The sequence below is a fragment of the Pan troglodytes genome, chromosome 18, assembly GCF_028858775.2.
Source record: "Pan troglodytes isolate AG18354 chromosome 18, NHGRI_mPanTro3-v2.0_pri, whole genome shotgun sequence".
Classification (NCBI taxonomy): Eukaryota; Metazoa; Chordata; class Mammalia; order Primates; family Hominidae; genus Pan; species Pan troglodytes.
In genome coordinates, this window is record NC_072416.2 from 21,980,291 (window position 1) to 21,999,678 (window position 19,388).

Genomic DNA, 19,388 nt, shown 5'->3' on the forward strand with positions numbered 1-19,388 from the left:
TGAGCTATGATTCCACAACTGCACTCCAGCCTGGGTGACAGAGACTCTGTCTCACACAAAATATATATATACACATATATATATATATATATATATACATATATATATATATACATATATATATATAAAAAATAAAAAATTTAATAGTCAGCAATAATGTATTGTACACTTAACATTTTGTGAAGAGGCCAGATCTTATGTTAAGTGTTCTTGCCATAATTAAATTAAATTAAATTAAAATTAAAAAAAATTTTTTTAAATAATAAAGTTCGACACCCTTCCTCCCAAATGTCAGGCTGCAAAAGACACGACAATCACCAACATTTAAAAACTCAATATCCATGAAAGATTGATGTGAAGGCTTTGGAAGAACGTGACTTTTCCCCAGGTGCCTTCCTCTCTCCAGGTTAAGAGCTGCTGTGTGGCTTTTGGAACTGAGGACACCAAAGCCTCAGGTGTCTGAAAGGTGGCTACTGCAGTTAAAAAGCCACGCACCCTCTGTTCATGTTACATATTTATATTTTGGCAAAGCTTCCAAGTGACTGCTCAGAGGGGCACTGGCAATCCGTCATGCCTAAGGCATTCACGTGATAGCAAGTGGCAACTATGGGTGCCCACCAACACCACCCAACATTCCCAAACCCTCGCTGGAGCACATATGGCCTGCAAGTGCTTCGACACTGATGTTGAGTTTCAGTGTGAAAGCTGGAATCTGAGGTCCACACAAAAATCTTTTAACATTTGTTTAAATTAAAAAAAAAAAGAAAGAAAGAAAAGCTCATAAATAGCAAAGAGCCGTGTTTATGATTGCCTGAGATTTTGTTTGGTTTTTATTTTCGGAGCCAATTGCAGATTTTATTCCTTCCACTTGGAGAAGGCCAAATCCCAGCTGAGTCCTTTTGATCTTTATCTTGCTTCTGGATCACATCCTCTTTGGATAATTGGCTTCAGTAAGCTCAGTAAATTCCAGCCTTCCTCTTGGAAGCTGCAGAAATATGTGGCAGGTTCTGTAAGGGATGCAGCCAGTTCTCCATGGGACATGGATTTTAGGCCTCACCAGACCACCCCACTTTGAACCCCAGTTCGCAGCATCACTGGGAATAGCAGGAGTCTCCCAGGAGCAAAGAAACTATGATTCAAGTAGAACCTAAGAGATGTGCAGATAGAAGTAATTCAAGATGTTAGTTTTTGTTTGTTTGTTTGTTTGTTTTTTAGTGAGGTCTTGCTCTGTTCCCCAGGCTGGAGTGCAGTGGCACAATTATAGCTCACCGTAACCTCAAACTCCTGGCCTCAAGTGATCCTCTCACCTCAGCCTCCTGAGTAGCTGGGACTACAAGCACACACAGCCATGCCTGGCTATTTTTTTTTTTCTTTTTTCTTTTTTTAGAGACAAGGTCTCACTATGTTTTCTAGGCTGGTCATGAACTCCTGGTCTCAAGCAGTCCTCCTGCTTTAGCCTCCCAAAGTGTTAGGATTACAGGCATGAGCCACTGCACCTGGCCTAAGATGTTAACTATTTTAACTGTAACCCTGATAACACCAACCTAGATATAACTAAGTCTTCTAAGATCACTCTTTCCTTCACTGATGGTGTCTGATGGAGTGCTTTTAGCTGGAAGCACTGAAGCTTGCAGAAAACCCAATTCAACTGACTTAAGCAATGATAAATGCATAATCTAATACCTTGAGATGAAATCATGAATAAGGCAAGAATGCATATTCTCACCACTTCTATTCAACATTGTACTGGTAGTTCTAGCCCTTACAATAAGGCAAGAAAAAATAAATAAAAAGCATAAAGATCAGAAAGGAAGAAGAAAAGCTGTCTCTATTTGCAGGTGACCTAATTCTTTGTTGTTGTTGTTTGTTTTTTTGTTTTTTGTTTGTTTTTTTTTTTTTGAGATGAAGTCTCGCTCTTGTCCCACAGGCTGGAGTGCAATGGCGTGATCTCGACTCACTGCAACCTCCACCTCCCAGGTTCAAGCGATTGTCCTGCCTCAGCCTCCTGAGTAGCTGGGATTACAGGCACCTCCCACCATGCCTGGCTAATTTTTGTATTTTTAGTAGAGACAGGGCTTCACCATGTTGGCTAGGCTGGTCTCGAACTCCTGACCTCAGGTGATGCGCCCACCTCGGCCTCCCAAAGTGCTGGGATTACAGGCGTGAGCCACCGCACCCAGTCAACCTGATTCTTACATAGAAAAGGTTTAGGAATCTACAAAACAACCACTAGAACTTATAAATGAATTTAACAAGGTTGCAGAATACAGGGTCCATATACAAAATAATTACATAGCAAAATGCCTGAGGGTGGAAGAGTTGGGGAGGGTCCCAATGGGTCAATGATATCATCAAAGGCTTAAGTTCTTTTGAGCTTTTCATATTGCCAAACATAGCGTTGTTCCTAATGGTTGCAAGATGACTGCCACAGCTATGAACATCACATCTTCACAAAGTAACTTCCAAAGCCAGAGCAAGAAAGGAACACATGTTTCCTCCTTGGGTTCATTCATAAAATGAGAAAAATGTTCCCAGAGCCCCACCCCTCAGGCTTTCCTGCATTGGCCAGAATGGTGTCACATGCCTGTTTCTGAACCAATCACTGGCAGAAAAAAGAGGACTTTCCATGATTGGTTTGAAATATTCAAGATCCACTCTCCCATCTCATGGACCTGGGGAGAGGGCTAGGGTTCCTTAAAGCTCACGGCCACTGAATGTCTGAAGGAAACCAGAATTTGGCTGATGAGTAAAAAAGAGAAAATGACTACCAGGTAAGCAATGGTATCTGCCACGCTATCCCACACACAATTTCCAAGAATCAAGCCACTGCAGGACTCCAAGCTGATTATGAATGAGATCTTAGCTTCTGTCTGCACTCATGTGTACTGCCTTGGGGTGGCCTCCAGCCCCTCTGGGGCTTTCAACTCAACCAGCAAAAACCCTTCAGCTATTTATTAATATATTATTGAATGGTTAAAAAAGAAACAACTTCTATTAATAAATACAGTTCTATTTTTTTCAAGGCAATTTCCCATCCTTTGTATTATTTTCTCCACATGAACAACCCCAAGAAGTCCCAAGAGATTAAATGACGTCCCTAAGGTCACCCAGAAACATAGCAGCCACCATGTATGCACCAGAATCTGTGCTAGGCACTGTACGTAAATAGTCTTATCTAATTTTCACTACAACCTAACGAGGTAGACTTTACTGCTATTCTCATTTTATAAAGGAGGACTGAGGCACACAGAGGTTAAGTAACTTGTCTATGGTTACACGGCTAGTGAGTGGCAGAGCCAGGATAGACCTCAGGGCTGTCTGAGCCCCAATCCCGTACTGTTTAACCTCTAAGTTATACATATTTTCCCTTTTTTAACCATCGGTATTCCAGATGCCATTACTCAGATTGACTTATTAAGAGATTAACCTATACAATATTCCCTTGTGTTGTCACAAATAAGAACAGCCTCAGAAAGTGGAAATAATGGAATGGGAAGGACAGGGGCTGTCCTTCATGATTTTTTTTTTAATAGAGTTGGGGTTCTCACTATGCTGCCCAGGCTGGTTTCAAACTCCTGGCCTTCAGTCATCCTTTCACCTGGCCTCCCAAAGCACTGGGATTACAGGTGTGAGCCACCACACCTGGTCCTCTCGTCCTTCATAACTGCCCACCTACCCTGACTCACCTATTAGCTAGTTATATACAAAACCACCCCACACTCCCCCAAAAGACCAGAGGCCAGGCCTCCATTGTACTCACTTCTTTTTTTTTTTTTTTTTTTTTTGAGACGGGGTTTTGCTCTTGTTGCCCAGGCTGAAGTGCAGTGGCAGGATCTCAGCTCACTGCAACCTATGCATCCCGGTTTCAAGCGATTCTCCTGCATCAGCCTCCGGAGTAGCTGGGATTACAGGCACACACCACCACGCCCAGCTAATTTTTTGTATTTTTTAGTAGAGACAGGGTTTCACCATGTTGGCCAGGATGGTCTCGATCTCTTGACCTCGTGATCCACCTGCCTCAGCCTCCCAAAGTGCTGGGATTACAGGCATGAGCCACCTCGCCCGGCTTGTACTCACTTTTTAAAAAACATTTCCTATCCTCCATTTCATTAAAAAGGATAATATGAAGATATTACTCCATGAATACTGTTTTCTATCTTCCCGGAGACTTGAATTTAATTTTGCTAGGAGATGAGGAAGAACTCTCAATATTCCTCTTTTATCCTCTGATTTTATTATAAATTGTGAGAATTATAGCAACATAATTATATCATTTAGGGAAGGTTTTCAGGAAATTGACATTAAAAGAGAACTGAAGAAGAAAAAATCCTGTTCATTTTTAAAATCTATTTAGTGAATATTTGGATAGAATAGCACTCTATACCCATGCATACCTGTTAACTGGCAGTCTTTTCAACGCTATTTGGAGTCTAAATGACATTAACATGAAAAGTAGAAATGTATACCACACAAATATTCTAAGTACTCTAATCCAAAAAAAGAGAGTCCAGCAAAATGTATAAAGCAGGTAAGGCAAATTAATAGCTTTCAGGCAGAATCTGGTCCGTAGACACAGTTGTTTGCTCCATCTGGTGGGACTTTTTTTTTTTTTTTTCAGACGGAGTCTCGCTCTGTCGCCCAGGCTGGAGTGCAGTGGCGGGATCTTGGTTCACTGCAAGCTCCGCCTCCCGGGTTCACGCCATTCTCCTGCCTCAGCCTTCCGAGAAGCTGGGACTACAGGCACCCACCACAGCGCCCGGCTAATTTTTTGTATTTTTAGCAGAGATGGGGTTTCACCATGTTAGCCGGGATGGTCTCGATCTCCTGACCTCGTGATCCGCCCGCCTCGGCCTCCCAAAGTGCTGGGATTACAGGCTTGAGCCACCGCGCCCGGCCTCTGGTGGGATTTTTTAAAAAATCAGTTGCACAGCCAGGGTGCAGTGGCTCACGCCTGTAATCCCAGCACTTTCGGAGGCCTAGGCGAGCAGCTCACTTGAGGTCAGGAGCTTGAGACCAGCCTGGCCAACATGGTGAAACCTTGTCTCTACTAAAAATACAAAAAGTAACCAGGCATGGCTACAGGTGGCACATGCCTGTAGTCCCAGCTACTCAGGAGGCTGAGGCAGGAGAATCGCTTGAACCTGGGAGGTGGAGGTTACAATGAGCTGAGATCGCGCCTCTGCACTCCAGCCTGGGCAACAGAGCGAGACTCTGCCTCAAAAAAAAAAAAAAAAATTGCACAGCCTGGGCAACATAGGAAGACCCTGTCTAAAAAAATAATTTTTAAAAATTAGCCAGGCATGGTGGCATGCGCATGTAGTCCCAGCTACTTGGGAGGCCGAGGCAGGAGGATGATTTGAACCCAGGAGTTTGAGGAGGCAGAGAACTATGGACATGCCACCGCACCCCAGCCTGGGCAACAGAATGAGACCCCATCTCTAAAAAATAAAAGTAAAAATTAAAAAAAAGTCTTTTGTGGTTGGCTATCTCAATGGCTATTCCCTATCCTCTTCTCCCTTGTGCATGACTATAGGGTCTGAAAAAAATAAAATATAGATAAAAAAATAAAATATTACAGATACTTGTAATAATATGTAATTTCTGGATTTTGACCATTGCACTGTGGTTATATATAAGAATGAACTTGTACATGGCAAATAAACTCTGACACGTGCAGAAGTACAGAGCATTCTGTTTACAACTTATTTTTAAATAAACAGAAAAATAATACGAAAAATAGAACTATAAGGCAAATGTAGCAAAATGTTAATTGGAGAATGTGATGACAGATATATAGAAGTTTTTGATACTATTCTTGCAATGTTGTTGTAATTTGAACTTATATTTCAAAATAAAGTTACCAAAAATAATTAAAATGAGAAAAGTTTTTTAAAGAAAAAGAGAATAAAGGCAGATACTCACTGTCCTATCTTACCTTGAAGCTAAATGTGGTCGTGCGATCTAGGTTTGGCTCATGAGCTATAAGACAAGGTATGCTGGGCTTTTGTTTACCCTGATAAAATGGAAAGTCCTGTGAGGGGTGCTTAGGGGTGCCACCCCATCCTCCTCTTCACAAGTGGAATACAGATGTGATGCTGGAGCTGTGGTAGCCATTTTATGACCATGAGGCAACAAGACTAAGAGCCGAAAAAGCCAATATGTGAAGGATGAGTGTGCAGAGAGGAAGTGCCTGGTCCTTGATGACATTGTGGAAATACTGGACTACCTCTGTGACTGCCCATCTCTACTTTCTTGTGTCCTTGTGTTTTAAGCTGTTCTCTTTTATTTGAGACAGAGTCTCACTCTATCACCCAGGCTGGAGTGCAGTGACACAATCTCAGCTCACTGCAACCTCATGCTCCTGGATTCAATCGATTCTCATGCCTCAGCCTCCCGAGTAGCTGGGATGACAGGCAGGTGACAACATGCTGGCTAATTTTTGTATTTGTTAGAAGAGATGGGGTTTCGCCAGGTTGGCCAGGCTGGTCTGGAACTCCTGACCTCAAGTGATCCGCCCACCTTGGCCTCCTAAAGTGCTGGGATTACAGGCGTCAGCCACAGTGCCTGGCCTTAAACAGTTCTTACTATTTTGCAGCTGAATGCATTCCTAATATGGTCACTGTGCTTGACTTTTTTTTTTAACCTCGCAGCATCTAAACTTCATGTGTTGAGAGAATCCTGAAACAGGTTCTTCTCCCCATTTCAGAAGTCAACAGGGACAGATACTCCCTCTCCTTGTCCCCTGGAAGCCAGGGTACTGGGACACACAACCCAGGTGCTGCCAACAGAAGCACACACCCAGTATTTTGAATACAGGGGGAAGTTGGGAGAAAGCAAAGGCAGTGATATCAGTGGTCTAGAAGGTCATTGTTCAGTGTCCTGGGCAATATGGCCAATGTTAGCTTTTTACCACCTGCTATGTCCCCAGAGGCTGGGCCTCTCCCGGTTCTTGCCTATTTGTTTTTTTGTGTGTTGTTTTGTTTTGTTGTTGTTGTTCAGAAAGAGTCTCACTCTGTCACCCAGGCTGGAGTACAGTGGCATGATCATAGCTCACTGCAGCCTCAACTTCCCATGCTCAAGTTATCCTTCCACCTCAGCCTCCCAAGGAGCTGGGACTTAAAAGTGTGTGCCACCACATCCAGCTTTTTTTTTTTTAGTTAGAGATGAGTTTTCACTATGTTGCCCAGGCTGGTCTCGAGCTCCTGGCTTCAAGCAATCCTCCCTCCTTGGCCTCCCAAAGTGCTGGGATTACAGATATAAGCCATCATAACCTGCCTCTTGCCTACTTCTTCAGTCCAGCTTTCCACCTTGTTGGTCAATTTTTTGAGCTACCTGGTAAATTATTTTTCTGCTTAAGTCAGAAAGGATTTTGTTAGCAGTTGTTAACCCTGACTGATATAACTGCTCATATCTAAAAATCAAAACATTCACATTGAAATCCATATTTTTTACTTGTCTTAAAAAATCAGAAGACTGGCCAGATGTGATGGCTCATGCCTGTAATTCCAGCACTTTGGGAGGCCAAGCTGGGCAGATCATGAGGTTAAGAGTTTGAGACCAGATTGGCCAACATGGTGAAACCCTGTCTCTACTAAAAATATAAAAATTAGCTGGGTGTGGTGGCACACGCCTGCAGTCCCAGCTACTTGGGAGGCTGAGGCAGGAGAATTGCTTGAACCTGGGAGGTGGAGGTTGCAGTGAGCCAAGACAGTGTCATTGCACTCCAGCCTGGGCAACAGAGTGAGACTCTATCTCAAAAACAAAACAAAACAAAACAAAAAACAAAAAACAGAAGACTATGCAAGATTGGACCTTAATTTCCTTGCAGAAACAGTAGGCGGACACTGAGTAATAGCTACCACCTGCCTTTCAATGGTATATTTTGGTGACGAACATGTTGTTCGGGCTTATGTCTTTCAGTCCTAGTTATCTATGAACTGTTTTTACTCACAATATTTCTGACGCCCAATGTGTGAGTTTCTTCCACACCAACAACCACTTTTCCAGCTCTCTCAACTGGGTATCCTACAATTCAATCCAATTCTGATACTAACAACCTGGAGCTGGCATCAGACTCCACTGGCTTAAGGACTCAGTCCCACAAGAATGGCCTCGCTTCAGATGCAGGTCATAAGTACTGGGTGCTCAGGGAACCCACACTTCTGTCCAACTTGGCCACAAAGTCAAGGGTTCCCACAACTCCTCCTCTTTCAGGTTTGATGTTTTGCCAGAATAGCTCACAGAACTCAGGAATGCTCTTTTTTCTTTTTTTTTTTAACAGGGTCTCACTCTTGCCCACACTGGAGTGCAGTGGTGTGATCATAGCACACTGCAGCCTCAACCTCCCAGACGCAAGTGATCCTCCCACCTCAGCCTCCCAAGTAGCTAGGACTGCAGGCGTGTGCCACTGTGCCCAGTGAATTTTTTTTTTTTTTTTTGAGAAGGAGTTTTGCTCTTGTTGCCCAGGCTAGAGTGCAGTGGCGTGATCTCGGCTCACTGCAACCTCCGCCTTCTGGTTTCAAGCGATTCTCCTGCCTCAGCCTCCCGAGTAGCTGGGATTATAGGTGCCCACCACCACGCCTGGCTAATTTTTATATTTTTAGTAGAGACAGGGTTTCACCATGTTGGCCAGTCTGGTCTCGAACTCCTGACGTTGTGATCTGCCCACCTAGGCCTCCCAAAATGCTGGGATTACAGGCATAAGCCACCGTGCCCAGTGAATTTTTTCATTATTTGTAGAGACAGGGTCTCACTATGTTGCCCAGGCTGGTCTTGAACTCCTGGCCTCAAGCAATCCTCCTCAGCCTCCCAAAGTGTTGGGATTACAGGCACGAGCCACCATACCCAGCCAGGAATGCTCTTTGTGTACTATTACTGGTTTATTGTAAAGGATAAAACTCAGAAACAGCAAAATAGAAGAGATGCCTAGGGCAAAGTATGGGGGTGTTGGCTGATGTAGACCTTCCATGCGCTCTCTGGGTGCACCACCCTCCCAGCATTTTGATGTATTCATGAATCCAGAAGCTCTCCAAGCCCTGTGGTTTAGGAGGTTTCATTTCATAGGCGTGATTTGTTAAATCATTGACCATTGGTGACTGAAGTCAATCTCGAACCCTGGGATGTTGGAGGTGGAGCCAGAAGTTCCAACCCTCTAATCCTGCCTTGGTCTTTCCAGTGACCAGCCTCATCTGAAGAGATGTAGGGGCCCCCAGTCACCAGTCATCTCTTTAGCATATAAAATACACCCATAGGCAGGTGTGGTGGCCCGCACCTGTAGTCCCAGCTACTCTGGAGGCTGAGGCAGGAGGATTACCTGAGCCCAGGAGCTTGAGGCTGCAGTAAGCTATGATCATGCCACTGCACTGCAGCCTGGGAGACAGAACAAAACCCTGTCTCTAAAAAAAAAACAAAGAAAAAAAACACCTTTATCAGTCCAGAAATTCCAAAGGTATTAGGAGTAATGTGCCAGACACCAGGGACAAAGACCAAATATATCTTTCTAAGTATGCCTCAATATCCATATTAAATGTTTCATCTAAAAGTTTTCTTTCCATCAATTATATTAATATCTTATAAGAAATACTCAGAACTATAACATCCAATTAAGCCATTTTAACTCTATGTCAATTTTTTTTGACGTTGGTCAAGTTCAATGTCTGGATGTAGTAGGTTCCAATAAAAATATACTAAGTGGGGCCAGATGTGGTGGCTCACGCCTGTAATACCAGCACTTTGGGAGGCCAAGGCAGGCGCATCACTTGAGGTCAGGAGTTCAAGACCAGCCTGGCCAACATGGTGAAACCCCATCTCTACTAAAAATACAAAAAAAAAAAAAAAAAAAAGCTGGGCATGGTGGCGGTTGCCTGTAATCCCAGCTACTTGGGAGGCTGAGGCAGGAGAATTGTTTGAATCCAGGAGGCAGAGGTTGCAGTGAGCTGGGATTGTGCCATTGCACTCCAGCCTGGGTGACAGAGCAATACTTCGTCTCAAAAAATACACACACACACACACACACACACACACACACACACACAAAGTGGGTGAATAAATGAATATAAAGAATGATTATAGCATCAGTGGCGGTGAGGGGAATGTGCAGCCTGGAGAAAAGGGCAGCAAGTCTGTAAACAACCAGAGAAGTATTAGGGCAAAGAAGAAGTAGGTGTATTTTGGCTTGACCCAAAAGTCAGAACTAGAGCTGTACTGTGGAATTTATACAGAAGCAAATTTTCATTTAGACTAAGAAAAACTGCAAACAATTAGAGCTGCCCATCGCTGGAAAGGGCTGGCTGCCAAGAATGAGACCTCCATTACCGAAGGCATTCTTGCAAAGACTGAATGGCCAAGCCTGGGCAACACAGTGAAACCCTGTCTCTACAAAAAAAAAAAAAAAAATTAGACTGTGCACGGTGGTTCATGCCTGTAATCCCAGCACTTTGAGAGGCCTAGGTGGGTGGATCACGAGGTCAGGAGATCGAGAACGTCCTGGCTAACACGATGAAACCCCATCTCTACTAAAAATACAAAAAATTAGCTGGGCATGGTGGCACACGCCTGTAGTCCCAGCTACTCAGGAGGCTGAGGCAGGAGAATTGCTTGAACACGGGAGGTGGGGGTTGCAGTGAGCCAAGATCATGCCACTGCACTCCAGCCTGGGTGACAGAGCAAGACTCTGTATCAAAAAAATAAAAAAATCAATAAAAAATTAACCAGAAGTGGTGGTGCACACGTGTGGTCCTAGCTACTCGGGAGGCTGAAGTAGGAGGATCGCTTGAGCCTGGGAATTTGAGGCTGCAGTGAGTAGTGATCACGCCGCCATACTCCAGCCTGGGCAACAGAGCAAGACCCTATCTCTAAATTAATTAATTAAAAATTGTAAAACACTTGACTGGGCACGGTGGGTCACACCCGTAATCCCAGGACTTTGGGAGGCTGAGGCCAGCAGATTGTTCGAGCCCAGGAGTTCAAGACCAGCCTGGGCAACATAACAAAACTCCGTCTCTACAAAAAAAATACAAAAATTAGCTGGGCATGGTGGTGCACACCTGTAGTCCCAGCTACTCAGGAGGCTGACGTGAAAGGATCGTTTGAGCCCAGGAGGCAGAGGTTGCAATTAGCTGAGCTCGTGCCACTGCACTCCAGCCTGGGTGACAGAGCAAGACTCTGTCTCAAAAAAGAAAAAAAATAATAAGACTGAATGGGTATTGGGCAGGGAAGTAGGAAGTTCTGCACTCTGTGGAGGGCATGGTAAGACCGACACTTCTCAAATTTGAATGTGCACAGAGATCTTGTACAGACCGTGATTCAATATGCCTGGGTTTAGGGCCTGAGATTCTGCATTTCTAACAAGCTCTCAAGGAATGCCGGTGCTCTTGGTCTATAGTCCATATGTTGAGAAGCTAAGGATGAGATGAACCAGACTCCCTTAGGACCCCAAAGATTTATGAATCTCCCATCAATGTGTGAAAGCTCCAAGCCAATAGAGACCACGTCTTCCCTTTATATGTTATATCCCCAATACCTAGCATGGTGCCTGGCACATAGTAGGTGCTCGAAAAATGTTGTTGAGGACCGTGGACTATGCAGTCATAAAAAGGAATGAGATCATATCCTTTGCAGCAGCGTGGTTGGAGCTGGAGGACATTATCCTAAGCAAATTAACACAGGAACAGAAAACCAAATACCACATGTTCTCACTTATAAATGGGAGCTAAATATCAAAGTTCGCATGGACACAAAGAAGGGAACGGTACACACTGGGACCTATTGAGGGTGGAAGGTGGGGGACATGACTGAAAAACTACCTTCCGGGTACTGTGCTTACTCCCTTGGTGGTGAAATAATCTGTACACCAAACTCCCATGACATAAAATTTACCCATGTAACAAACTCACACATGTACTCATTGAATGTGAAATGAAAGGTGAAAGAAAAAAAAATGTTGAGGAATACTCCTCAGCAATAAAAAGAAACTAACTGAGTAATAGAAGCTGCTCTCAAAAGTTCATCTGCCACATGATCATATCTATAGGACATTCTTGAAAAGACAAAGCCATGACACAGAGCCTGTGAGTGTTTGCCAGGGGTGAGGGGTGGGGGGAATGTAATGATAAAGAGAAAGCATGATGGAGTTGTGGGGACGACGCAACTGTTTTGTATTCCGATGATGGTGGTGGTTTCAGAAATCTATACATGTCTTAAAATTCACACATCTGCACACCAGTCTGGGCCTGGTGGCTCATGCCTGTAATCCCAACACTTTGGGAGGCTGAGACACAAGGATTGCTTGAGCCCAGGAGTTCAAGACCAGCCTGGGTAACATAGGGAGACCCCATCACCACAAAAGTAAAAATTTAAAAATTAGCTAGGTGTGATGGTGCACACCTGTGGTCCCAGGTACTTGGGAAGCTGAAGTGGAGGAACATTTGAGCCAGTTGTGTTGAGGCTGCAGTGAGTTGTGATCACACCACTGCACTCCAGCCTGGGTGACATAGTGAGACCCTGTACTCAAAAAAAAAAAAAAAAAAAAAAAAATTCTGCATACCACAAAAGGTCAATCTTACTGTATGATCATTCAAAAAAATAAAATAAATATATTGGAAACTAATAATCATTATTGAAAACAGACATTTCAGAATGACATTAATTGAACACCTACCCCGTGCCAAGCCAGAGCCAGGTACTGAAAATTCAAAGATGAATGAGACAAAGCCCCCACCCCAAACCCAATCCTCATCATTGCTGAAACTGCTCTCTGAAAGTAATTATTCGAGAGTCATAAGGAACAAACAGAGGCTCGGAAACCATCTAAGGTCTTCATCGGTTTGTAATCACCATTGTTTATGCTGGGAATCAAGATAAGTACCGATTACATTCTGGGCGTTTGATAGGCTTGGAAAAAATTCCAGGAATGTTGCTCAAATTGCCTTATTTATTAGCCTGTCCCCACTTAACATGTCCACATGTTTGCCTCCAGACTTAACCTTGTAGACTGTCAAATCCATCCAAGGGGAAATCCAATTTGCATAATCTAGTCTAGCTGCCAACTGACAAATGAAACAGATCCAGCCCAGAGCAGAGAGAATCTTGACTCAGAACTTGTAAAAATTCAAACAACTCAAAACTCTAAAATGCAAAGATCATTTCTGTAGACAATTTGGTGTATATTCCTCCAGTGCTTTTTTTCTATCCATACACTAAAAAATGTACATACATTATTTGTTTTACAACAATGTGATCATACTGAATAAACTATTCCGTAACTTGCTTCTTTTCTTCACTTGACAGTACGGACAGTTTTTCATGTCAGTAACAGAAACTGACTTTTTTTTTTTTTTTTGCAAGGGCTGTACAAGTAAACCATTGCTGAAATGTACCATAATTTATTAACTTTGTCCTTGTATTAGTCCATTTTGCATTGCTATAAAGGAATACCTGAATCTAGGTAACTTATAGAGAAAAGAGGTTTATTTGGCTCACAGTTCTACAGGCTGAACACGAAGCTTGACACCAACATCTGCTTCTGGTCAGGACTGCAGGATGCATTTACTCATGGTGGAAGGTGAAGGAGGAGCAGGCATGTCACATGGCAAGAGAGGGAGCAAGAGAGAATAGGAGGGGTGCCATGCTCTCTTAAACAACCAGCTCTCACATAAACTAATGGAGGGACCACTCACTTATTATCAAAGGGAGGGCATCAAACCATTTATAAAGGATCCACCCCCATGACCCAAATGCCTCCCACTAGGTCCCACCTCCAACATTGGGCATCAAATTTCAACATGAGACTTGTCAGGGACAAATATCCAAGTTATATCAGTCCCTTCTTGGTAGATAATTGCATTACTTCCATCTTTCACTGTTATAAATTCTGTCAGTCAGGATGAGCTAGGTTAGGCTGCTGTAATGAATATTTCAAAGCTTAGTGGCTGAAAATAAGAAAGGTTTATTTCTTGCTCATGATACATCTCCACTGTTGGTCAGCTGGGACTCTACCTTATGTCATCCTCATTCCGAGAACCAGGCTGATGGAGCAGCCATTATCTGGAAGGTGCAGGACAGTGTAGCACAGGAAAAAAGAGAGTTTGACAAGGTGTCTTAGTCCATTTTGTGCTGCTATAACAGAATACCACAGGCTGGGTAATTTATAATGAACAGAAACATATTGGCTCACAGTTCTGGAGGCTGGGAAGTCCAAGATCACAAGACCAGCATCTGGCGAGAGCCTTCTTGTGCACCATCTCATAGCGGATGAGCAAGGAGAAGGTAACAGACAGCCAAAAGAGAGCCAAACTTATTATTTTATAAGGAATCCATTCTATCATTACTCTATCATGAGGGCAGGGCCCCCATGACCCAAACACCTCCCATTAGGCCCCATCTCCCAACACCACCATGTTGAGGATCAAGTTGCCAACACATGAACTTTGGGGGACACATTCAATGGTGAAAGCATCCTGGCCACTCTGGCAGCTGATTAGATGGTACTCACCTAGATTAGCAATGGTGGAAGCTAATGTTTTCATTGTTGGGGTGGGAGATTACAGATAAGCAAGTAGAGATGACTAAAATGATCCACGTGGAAGTGGATTTGAGTTAGAGACATTAGTACAAAGTCCTGTTTAGTGTACTATCATTCAGATGGTATATATATATATATCTATATATATATATATATATATATATACACACACACATGTATGGAGTTTATTAAGTATTTGCTCACATAATCACAAGGTCCCACAGTAGGCTGTCTGCAAGCTGAGGAGCAAGGAGAGCCAGTCCAAGTTCCAAAACTGAAGAACCTGGAGTTCGATGTTCGAGGGCAGGAAGCATCCAGCATGGAAGAGAGATGTAGGCTGGAAGGCTAGACCGGTCTAGCCTTTTCACGTTTTTTTTGCCTGCTTTATGTCCTGACCACGCTGGCAGCTGATTAGATGGTACCCACCTAGATTAAGGGTGGGTCTGCCTTTCCCAGCCCACCGACTCAAATGTTAAGCTCCTTTGGCAATACTCTCACAGACATACCCAGGATGAATACTTTGCATCCTTCAGTCCAATCAAGTCAGCATTTAGTATTAACCAGCACAGAGCTCTTTGGAGAGGCAGCTGATTCTAGGACAGGGCCAGTGTGTTAGTCCATTTCTGCATTGCTGTAAAAAAGTACCCGAGGTTGGGTGATTTATAAAGAAAAGAGGCTTAATTGGCTCATGATTCTGCAGGCTGTACAGGAAGCATGGCATCTGCATGTGCTTCTGGTGAGGACCTCGGGAAGCTTCCAGTCATGGCAGAAGGCAAAGGGGGGAGCTGATGTATCACATTGTGAGAACAGAAGCAAGAGACAGAGGGAAGAGCCAGGATCTTTTAAACAACGAGCTCTCATGTGAACTGAGTGAGAACTCACTCATCACCAAGGGGATAGCACTAAGCCATTTACGAGGGATCCGCCCTTGTGATCCAGTCACTTCCCACCTCCCCAACAGGCCCCACCTCCAACACTGGAGGTCACATTTCAACATAAGATGTAAAGGGGACACACATCCAAAGTATATCCACCAGGAAATATAAAGACAAGCCTGGAGAATCTTGTAGTGCCAGAAAGGAAGGAAATGCACGCGCACGCGCGCACACACACACACACACACACACAACCCACAATGGGAGACAGTATGCCAAAGGGAGACAGATGCCGACTAAAAGGGTCTCAGTAACCAAAACTAGAATAATCTGAGCGACAAAAAGCCCCCAAAACATAAAGTTACATTAGATTAGAACTCAAAAGAACTCATGAGTCCATACTGATACAAATAAATGATTTATCTATTTTTATCTTATTTTTACTTTTATTTTTGACACAGGGTCTTGCTTTATCACCCAGGCTGGAGTGCAGTGGTGCAATCACAGCTCACTGCAGCCTGAAACTCCTGGACTCAAGCAGTCCTCTCGCCTCAGCCTCCCGATGTGCTGGGATTAGAGGCATGAGCCACCAAGCTCGGTTTAAATAAATGATTTCATAAACAAATAAGGAAAACTAGCTCATGGTTCTGCAGGCTGTACAGGAAGCATGGCACTGGCATCTGCTCCTGGTGAGAGCCTCGGGAAGCTTCCAATCATGGCAGAAGGCGAATCACCCATGTGGAAGAATATTCCAAATAATTCATGTAGACACTTTGTCCTCAAGAGTTGGGGGAACATAATGCCTCATTCCTTAAGTGTAGGCAGCACACGGTGTCTTCCCTCCAAAGAGTGCATGCAGTATGGAAAGGGGTGGAGGGAGAGTGAGCGTGCAGTGGAGAAACCTGGTAAACCCAGCCTCAGCCAGGTGATGAAGGTCAACATTAACAGTGACCCGTCACGTCGATGGTAGGCACCCTCGACATGCGATGAGAGAGGCACTTTACCTCTGAGGTCTTCCTCCCAAAACCCCATAACCTCTGCCTAATGATGATAAAGACATAAAACCAAATTCAGGGACATTCTACAAAATAACCATCCAGCACTCCTCAAAACTGTCAAAAAAGCCAAGAACAAGGGAAGTCTGAGCGACTGTCACCATGAAGAGGAGCCTAAGGAGATATTAGGACTAAGTACAATGTCATGTTTCTGGATGGGATCCAGGATCAGAAAAAGGACATTACAGAAAACTAAGGACTTAATGCCATTTCTGGTTTTGAGACAAAGTATAACCCATGAATAAAACAGACAGAAACTAGTGTTGTGTGATTCAGTTGGGGTGCTGCCATCTGCAAGTATTAATAAGAGAAACTCCAGCCAAAAATGACCTAAGTGTAAGAATCCAGAGCCAGCTGCAGTGGTGCGCACCTGAAATCCCAGCTACTCAGGAGACTGGGTCAGGAGGATTGGATCATTTGAGCCCAGGAGTTTGAGACCAGCCAGGGGAATGTAGTGAGACCCTGTCTCAAAAAAGAAAAGGAAAGGTTGTGGGCTCAGTGGCTCACGCCTGTAATAATCCTAGCACTTTGGGAGGTCTGAACTCCCAGCCAACATGGTAAAACCTCGTCTCTATGAAAAATACAAAAAAATTAGCCAGGTGTGGTGGTGCATACCTGTAATCCCAGCTACTTGGAAAGCGGAGGCAGGAGAATCACTTGAATCCAGGAGGCGGAGGTTGCAGTGAGCCAAGATTACATCACCACACTCCAGCCTCGGCAACAGAGTGAGACTCCATCTCAAGAAAAAAAAAAAAAAGAAGAAGAAGAGAAGAAAAAGAAAAGGAAAGGAAAGGTCTGACTCAGTGGCTCATGCCTGTAATCCCAGCACTTTGGGAAGCTGAGGTGGGTGGATTGCTTGAACTCAGGAGCTGGAGACCAGCCTGGGCAACATGGCAAGACCCCATCTCTACAAAAAAATACAAAAATTAGCCAGGTGTGGTAGCACATGCCTGGGGTCCCAGCTACTTGAGAGTCTGAGGTGGGAGGATTGCTTCAGCCCAGGAGTTCAAGGCTGCAGTGAGCTGAGATCACACCACTGCACTCCAGCCTGGGTGACAGAGTGAGACCTTGTCTAAAATTAAGAAAAAAAAAAAAAAAAAAAGAATTCAGGCAGCAGAGAGAATCCAGGGCCAATTGGTTGAGTGGCTTAACCAAGTCAAGCCCTTCCATCTTCATACTTGGCCATTTTTGGGGTCTCCTCCTCTGATTGACCTGATATGGGCACTTCCAAGCACTGTGGGCAGGCAGGGATGGAGAGTAGGAGCTGTTTCTTCTTTGTGTGTCTCTTTTTTAAGACTAAAAAAACATTTCCAGAAGCTGCCCAGTAGACTCTGCCTCATTGACCAGAACCTAACACCCCTTGCTAAGCCCAGGCACCACCAGAACAGGCTGAGACCAATCAGAATTTGCCCTGCAGTCACACAGGGAGGGCTGGACACAGGGTAAAAATCAGGATTCAGGCTGCATAAGGGCAGCTGGCTGCTTCAGCACAGTCTTGTGAATACAAGAGAAAATGGAAAGAACAACTCCTTTCATGTGTAATTAGAAAACTAAGGTGAAGCCAGGTGCAGTGGCTCACATCTGTAATCCCAACGCTTTGGGAGGCCAAGGCAGGAGGATCCCTACAGCTCAGGAGTTCAAGACAAGCCTGGGCAACATAGTGAGACCCCATCACTACTTCTAAAACAAGTAAAAATAATTCTAAAAAGGAAAACCAAGTTGAAACTATGTTCCTGTCACCAAAACACACCACTTTCCCCAAAGCCAGATTTTCTCACTAGGTTGGGTGATATGAGGTCCTACCCAAATGCAAAGAGAGAAAAAAATTACCATTTCAAGACCCTTCTAGTCTGAAGACACTAAGTTTCTATCTAGGACGTCAAATTGCTTTGTGCCCTTCAACATATAACCACTTTCTCTTTGAGTTACAATGTATTTGACTGTAAATAAATATGGAAATATGTCTAATTCTGCAATTTTTAATTTTTTTAGAGACAGAATATTGCTCTGTTGCCCAGGTGGAGTGCAGTGGCATGATCTCGGCTTACCGAAGCCTCAACCTCCTGGGCTCAAGCAATCCTGCTACCTCAGCCTCACGGCTAGCTAGGACTACAGGCATGCATTACTACGCCCAGCTAACTTTTGTTGTTGTTGTTGTAGAGACAGCTATGTTGCTCAAGCTGGCCTCAAACTTCTGGCTTCAAGTGATCCTCTGGCCTTAGCCTCGCAAAGTTCTGGGAATCGCAGTCATGAGCCATCATCCCTAGCTATCTCCAATTTCTTGAAATTACTGCTTACTGAGTTTTTTTAATATACAAGTGCAACCTTCTAATAACATTTTGTCATCAATATTATTATATTTATTAAAGAGACAGCATAGCTAATTGATTAAGGATGAGACTGTATGAATATAAATCCCAAGTTTACAACAAATCTATTAATAGTAGCAGTGTGACATTAAAGAGATTTATTAACCACTCTAAGCTTCAGTTTCCTTGGTGTACTAGTCTGTTTTCATGGTGCAAATAAAGACATACCTGAGACTGGGTAATTTATACAGGAAAAAGGGTTTAATGAACTTACAGTTCCACGTGGCTAGGGAGGCCTCACAATCATGGTGTGACGCAAGGAGGAACAAGTCACGTCTTACATGGATGGCAGCAGGCAAAAAGAGAGAGCTTGTGCAGGGAAACTGCCATTTAAAACCATTAGATCTTGTGAGACTTATTCACTATGGTGAGAACAGCATGGGAAAGACTCGCCCCCCGTGATTCAATTACCTCCCACCAGGTTCTTCCCACGACATGTGGGAATTGTGAGAGTTACAATTCAAAATGAGATTTGGGTGGGGACACAGCCAAACCATATTACTTGGCTACAAAATAATAACATTTACTTCTAGGAGAATTATATAAGATGAGGCCTGTGACGTGCTTA

At 43.9% G+C, this 19,388-nt stretch overlaps 1 long non-coding RNA gene across 1 annotated transcript in view; it reads right to left on the reverse strand.

The window, feature by feature from the left end:
• Positions 1 to 802: 802 nt before the first annotated feature.
• Positions 803 to 19,388, reverse strand: part of LOC134808783 (uncharacterized) — a 37,487-nt gene continuing 18,901 nt past the window's right edge. The window contains exons 2-3 of the long non-coding RNA XR_010152521.1: positions 14,174 to 14,240; positions 803 to 1,147 (exon numbers count right to left, since the gene is read on the reverse strand). This is a non-coding gene — a long non-coding RNA (uncharacterized LOC134808783). The remainder of the gene's footprint in view (positions 1,148 to 14,173; positions 14,241 to 19,388) is intronic.